We start from the raw sequence: 7,330 nt of genomic DNA, 5'->3' as shown, positions 1-7,330 counted from the left end.
GGACGGCCCTACGTATAGGAGCATTCTATTAATAATAGGGCTTGAGCTTAGAAGTAAAGACCAACCCACATTGTCAAAAGAATTGAAATCCACAAGACCACAACTATCTTAAAACAATATTGTGAATTTGTGATCATCACACATTCTAAGCATACTGCATACATAAAGATTAACAAACACAATTAGAGAACAATGGCCAAATGCATATGAAACCCGTTGTGTTTTCTCCGCTGCTTAAATTCCGATCTGTTGTAAGCATTCAATTACTCGTATAAGGTTATAAGACTCGTATAGGTGTATTTTGTATATATGACACATAGACATATACGATGCGTATATTTTACTAGTTAACATCTCTTAACACACTCTGCCATCTATACCACCCATATAAGTCAATACAAGTCGTACAGATAGTGGTGAAAAAAAACCAAAAATCGAATTACTAATTACTAATATATATATAATTATAAACTTTGGTGTCGCAAGTGTCATATTGGGCCACTTGGCAGCACCATATTGGTCGTGATTTTTTTTTTGTTTTTGTTTTTGTTCAGTTACCATAACAAACTTATTGGAAACCAACCTAATGTCATGTTTTTTTTGTTTTAGTTTCGGTAGCATAACAAACCTCACAGAAACCGACCAAATTCACGTAGGCTCGCCGCCTCAATGCCCGTGACCGAAAACGCTCGGGTTTTACCAACGCGCAAGTTTACCGACCGCCCCCAAATTGGCCATTGGTCCACCTCAATTTTTACATTTTTTTTGTTTGTTAGCTCCAATACCGTAACGCACGTAACCAAAACTAACTGAATATGTGTCGAGTTACCGCTTCAATGCCGAGACCGATAACACAAGTTTTACCACCGTCCGGGTTTGCCGACCAAATAAACATCGTTTTAAGTATTTTGCATTTTAATATGTTGATTTGGCAAATTAATTTTTTAGGTTTTAACGCTCAAATTTTACAATAGTGTGTATACTGTCACGAACGTAACGGATACCGACCAAATTCGTGTGGACCCACAATAGTAACGTTCGGGTTTTACCGACAGCTGGATTTCAACGCTTGTGTTTTGCCAGCTGCTCCGGCGCATTGCGCCGGGTAAAAAAGCTAGTTACTAATATATAAATAAGAAATTTTGTGCCGCTTAAGCCCCCATTGGGGCGCGTTGCGCACCTTATTGGTGCAATGTATTTTTTTAGTTCCAGTTGTAACGAAACCAATCGAATGACAATTTTGTTTTTGTTTTGTTGTAGTTCCGGTATTGTAACGAACATGACGAAAACCAACCAAATTCGCATAGACTCACCGCATTTTGTTTTAGTTTCAATACCGTAACGAACGTTACGAAAACCGACCGAATGTCATTTTCTTTTGTTTTAGTTTCGGTACCATAAAGAACATGACGCAAACCGATCGAAATTACATAGACCAGCCGCCTCAACGCCCGACATCGACAACGGTCGGGTTTTACAAACGCTCCAGTTTTACCAGCCGACGCCACCCTATTGGTCCGTCCATCTCATTTTCTATAATTTTTTGTTTCAGTCTCGGTAAAATAACACACGTAACCGAAACTAACCGAACTCGAACTCGAACTCGGTCTCCCTTCCAATTCTTCCAAGATCCCCCTTTCTTCTTAGGTTGCAGTTGCTGCTGCAAACACCTGATAACTTCAACCTATTCATCATCACATTAACAATGATGATAAGAGCAGCATTCACCCTCGGTAACCTTTCATTCCTACACCCAGAATAAAGGCTTCCCTGCCGTAGTTGGGTTCATTAGGTCGTTTGCCTTCGGCCATTTAAGAATGATCCATTTATATAGATGAAACTAATCATCTTTTTTTTAGATGGAAGCCGGTTCCACGACTTTAGTGGAAATGATGATCCTCCTCCCCCTGAAAGTATCAACTACCTGAGGCTAAGGCGGATTTGTCAACGGCTGCGCTGCTGGCAATGATTAGAATAGCTATGTTGCTCAAACCTACCGGCGCCTTTTTTTAATAGAATGAAGTTCCCGAATAGAAAAAAGAAGGATATCTGGTTTCAAACTAGATATAGATGTCCGGGAAGTGCTTCCTTGCATTAAAGCACATTCCGGGAGTGAAAGGTCATAGGGCTCATAGACATTATCTATTTCTTATCTTTCCTTTATGGGGATCATAGATCTCTCTTTTCAAAGTTGGCAAAGTGAGAACGCTGGTTCCGCAATAACCAAGTCAATCCAATCCTCAAGGGGAGAGGGGCCCGTATCCTGGGACTTAACTTAAGGATTTAGGGATCCCTCAAAGGACCGGGTTCAGGCTCAACCAAGTCTTCGTCCACCCTTTCTCGAACCAGATCCATGCCTTGGGCTTGTGTCAAAACAATCCACACATCCATTCAACACCAACTTCAAATCTTTCTCACCATCTCTTCTCAAATCCCCTGTTTCACCATCACACTCTTCACCACCAATTGAACCCAATTTCACCTCAAACATACTCACCCTCTTATCCTCACCCAATTGGCGCCAAAACCCACTTCTCAAAACCCTAATCTCATCAATCTCACCATCCCATATCACCTCTTTCTTCACCAAGAACCCTAATTTCAACCCACACACAATTCTTGAAATTCTTGAAATTTTCAATCTTTTTTCAAAAAGACCCAGTTTTAAACCCAGTGTTGAGTCTTTTGCATCGTTGGTAACAATCTTGATCAAGAATCGGCTTCTGGGTCTCGCCGAAAACACCCGGATTTCGATGGTGAAAGTGTGCGAAACAGAGGAGGATGCAAGGTTTGTTTTAGGGGTTTTGAGGAAAATGAATTGTGGTAATAATGATGATAAAGATGTTAAATTTTAAGCTTAGTGTTAGGTGTTATAATACATTGTTAATGTGTTTGTCGAGGTTTTCGATGGTTGACGATATGAAATGTGTGTTTTTCGAGATGTTGGATGATGAAATTATGCCGAATATTTACACGTATAATTCGATGGTGAACGGGTATTGTAAATTGGGGATGGTTGATGTGGCTAGTGTGTATGTGAGTAAGATTGTTCAAGCCGGGCTTAGTCCCGATACGCATACGTACACGTCGTTGATTTTGGGGTATTGTAGGAATAAAGATGTTGATAGTGCGTATAAGGTGTTTGATGAAATGAATAAGAAAGGGTGTCAGAGAAACGATGTTTCGTATACGAATTTAATACAGGGGTTTTGTGAAGACGGGCGGGTTGACGAAGGTCTGATGATAATTGCTCCCCGACGGTACACATGTTTACTGTTTTGATATCGGCGTTAAGTAGGTTAGGTAGAATAGGAGAAGCATGGGGATTGTTTAACGAGATGAGTGGAAGAGGGTGTGTGCCGAATGCTCACACGTACACGGTTCTCATTGATGGATTGAAGCGAGAAAGTTATTAGACGTGATGGAAGAGAAACGTGTGGTTGGGATCGTGGCGGCATACAATGCTTTTATCGATGGATATTGTAAGGAAGGAAAGATGGATGATGCGGTCGAGTTGTTTGAAAAAATGGGAGTAAAACCGAATGTGCGTACTTACAATGAGTTGATCGGTGGATATTGTAAAGCCGGTCACATTCACAAAGCTATGGCTTTACTTGATAAGATGACGAAGATGAAGATATCACCGACCGTTATGACCTACAATTTGCTAGTTAATGGATATTGTAAGCACAACGATGCCGATAACGCGTATAGGTTGATTAGTTTGATGAAAGAGAACGGTGTTGTTCCCGACGAGTGGACCTACGGTGCGTTTATACAGGCTTTATGTAAACGAGGGAGCGTAGAAGAAGCTCATGAGTTGGTAAATTTTTTAAAACTGAAAGGCGTAAATGTTAATGAAGTTATCTTTACAACTCTTATAGATGGATATTCCCAAATTGGGAAAATCGATATCGGGTTGACTTTATTTGACCAAATGCTTATTAACGACTGCTTACCGAATTCTTGGACGTATAATGTGCTTATTCATGGCTTGTGTAAGGAAGACAAGATTCGAGAAGCTACGGTTTTTATAGGGAAGATGATAAAGATAGGTTTCAAGCCGGATATTACTACATACACGGTTTTTATCGAAGGGTTGTTAAAAAGATTCGATTTTGTTGATGCCCGTAAGCTTTTCTTTGAGATTTTTTCGTCTGGATTGAAACCCGATGTTTGTACATACACTTCGTTTATTCTTGTGTATTGTAGTCAAGGGATGGCCAAAGAAGCAGAAGAGATAATGAATAATATGACAGAAGGTGTAGAACCCGATACAGCAACGTATACGGTTTTCATTGATGCGTATTTTCGTGCAGGAAGGTTAGATTCGGCTTTTGACGTTTTAAAGCGCATGATGGACGCTAAACATGAACCGTCTCACCATACGTATGCTATAATAGTGAAGCATCTTTTAATCTTGCCACAAAAGGAAAACATAAAGTTTCAAACTTTTGATGTTAATATCGGTAGCGTGTGGAAGTTAATCGATTTAGAGACCGCTATGAGTCTGTTTTCAGAAATGGTCAAAAGGGGATGTGGACCGAATGTCAAAACGTTTGAGGCGTTAGCCGTTGGGCTTTGTAAAGAAAGTCGGCTCGAAGAAGCTTGTAGATTGGTTCGTCATATGCTAACACTCAGGCTTTATCCGAACGAACATATATACACTTCTTTAGTAAACTGTTCTTGTTACTTGCGGATGTTTGACCAAGCGTTGACTTTACTCAATACCATGGTTGAACACAGGATTTTACCTCATTTAGAATCGTATAAATCGCTGATTTGTGGGTTATATGATGAAGGAAAACACGAAAAGGGTAAGGAGGTTTTTTGTAGTTTGCTTGACGGGTATAAATACAATGCGGACGAAGTTGCTTGGAAGATTTTTCTTGACTGGTTGTTGAAACGAGGGTTACGTGACGAGTGCTCGGAGCTTGCTGATGTCATGGAGGAAAAGGGTTGTCATTTAAAATCAAGAAATCTTGAATTTTAATATCTGCATTTATCATTTTGGGATCTTCGGGTCCTATTCAACGAAAATAAACGCGGGGCCCGTAAATGATGGGCTTTTTGAACAAAAGATCATTGAAAGCTTGTAGACAATTTCACTAGTGCAGATTGGCATCTTGGAGCACATATTGTTTACAGGTAATGTTTTTTATTCTTTTTAAAATTGTGTTTAAAGTTGTTGAAATAGATTTAATACCTCTTGAATTTGTTTGTAGATTTTTTTTTCTAAACATCTATAAATCTATTATTAATAAAATTGCTTTTATAAAAATTTGAATTTATGGACGCAAGTGGTTTCGGGTCAACCCGACCCATTTCGATCCTTACCAAAAAAATGGCATGCATTGCAATGTTTGTTATCTGACTGTACTTGCATTTCCATTGAAACTGGGGTACAGACGAGCCAAGCCGCTCGCAAGCTATTCGAGCTCGGATCAATAAAAAGTTCAAAGCGAGCCGAGCTTTTTCGAGCTCGAGCCGAGCCCGAGCCTAAAATAAAGCTTGTTTAATTATCGAGCCCAAGCTCAAACCTTGTATGAGAGCTCGTTTAGGCTCGTCGAGCCTTTTGTATTTTTAAGTTTTACCTATTTTGGACTTCTATGTATTAAATTCACACACAGCCGAGCTCGATCCGAACTTTGACTTGTTTAAGGTACTACACGAGCCCGAGCCCGAGCCGAGCTTAGGCTCATTTAAGGTTTTTCTCAAATATATAAAAATAATTAAAACCAAATATAAATTAATTAATGAATAATAAACGAACTGAGCCCGACTTGAAAAATCAACTCACAAGCCGAGCTTGAGCTTTAGAAAAAGAGCTCGAAATGAGCTGAGCTCAAGCTCCCATAAGTCAAAACGAACCAAGATCGAGCCTAGTCGAGCTTAGGCTCGTATCGTTTGCATCCCTAATATTTGAAATGCTTGGATTTAATATTTAATTAATTAATAATTCAATTGCAGGTGAAGGTGAAATTTGTTATAAAGTTTGTTGTTCTTGGCAACATATGAGACAGGATTTCTTTTTACAAGATTTTATGGGGTTAGAGCAAATTTATACATATTTGTAATCAAATATTAATTTTGTGAATTGTAATGAGAATCATTAACTCTAATCCAGTTGCAGGTTTGGTTAGTATGTTTGTACAACAGTTGATATGAGTTGTATGAAAATAAACGCAAAACATGAGCATTATCGTTCGTTTGATTGGTACGAGTTAAGCTCGTTATGATACCGACAATAAATGGCATAAAATTAATATTTTGACATTGTAACTACACTCATATAGCTTATAATAAAAAACTAAAAAAGTTCAAAAAGAAACAACTTATGATCAAAGAGACATTAAGTTAGTTGATATTTGTTAGCTTCGTTACAGTTCTGACACTAAACCAAAAAATTAATTTACTAAACGCCTAGAGTACTCATATGGCTTATAATACAAATGAATAACATATTTAAAACAACGTTTATTCAATCAGTAAAACCCAGGTGGTTGCTTCAACTTTCAACCTATAACTTGTATAACTTCAAAACAGAATGTTGTGTTTTAAAGGTATTAACCAGTCTGAGTCAACCCATCCCATATAACCCTTACTAAAATGACATGTTCTTGAATCGTTATTCGATAGACCGATTTTACCATCGATAGAAAATTCCAACGGAATAGACATGGAATTCGATTCACATTAACAATCGTATTGGTAAAAAAAAACCTATCATAAACCGGTCAAGAACCTGAGAGACCATTTTAACCTGAACCGGTTTTAACTTTGGAACTATTTGTGTACCTCTAGCTTTAACCGAAACTAGTTTGGTACCTGCGCTTTGCAGCAAAGTCGACAATGTTGGGGAGGGGGGGGGGGGGGTTGGGTTAGTTTCTCAACTATTTCGTTTTGTGGTTGGTTATGAATGACTTAAAAAAGAATTAGCAATCAACAATTTAGTAATAGCATGAGTAATAATAGCACATGAGAACAGTGTCCACATAAGAGATTAGTAATAGCATGCTTCAACCCCCAAAAGTTTACATAAGATGTTGTCACCGTTGAAAGTATGGTTTAACTAATCAATCTTTTAAACCGGAACATTACCATTATTATGAAGCAAAAGTTAAATAAACATCCGGGTGGGAAGAGCTGATACGCTGCAAGATTAGTTTCTGTCATAAGATTTGCACATCTCGAGTATCTCCTCCATATGGGTCGACCACCATTCCTCGTTCCAATCGGTTGTCGTTTGTTACTGGGTCATGTCTTTGTTTACATGTGTGGACACCGAATCACGAGTTTCCTGTTCGGTTGGTGTAGTGGTTATTGGATG

At 38.6% G+C, this 7,330-nt stretch overlaps 1 pseudogene; it reads left to right on the top strand.

The window, feature by feature from the left end:
• The first annotated feature begins 2,070 nt into the window (after positions 1-2,070).
• On the top strand, positions 2,071-4,993 carry LOC143611319 (uncharacterized; annotated as a pseudogene).
• Positions 4,994-7,330: the final 2,337 nt, after the last annotated feature.

This window comes from Bidens hawaiensis, unplaced genomic scaffold (assembly GCF_021521415.1).
Source record: "Bidens hawaiensis isolate Kalapana, Puna unplaced genomic scaffold, B.hawaiensis_p1.1 tig00002236_1, whole genome shotgun sequence".
Taxonomy (NCBI): domain Eukaryota; kingdom Viridiplantae; phylum Streptophyta; class Magnoliopsida; order Asterales; family Asteraceae; genus Bidens; species Bidens hawaiensis.
Note: the sequence above shows the minus strand (reverse complement) of the source record. Positions and strands in the feature narration are given on the sequence as shown.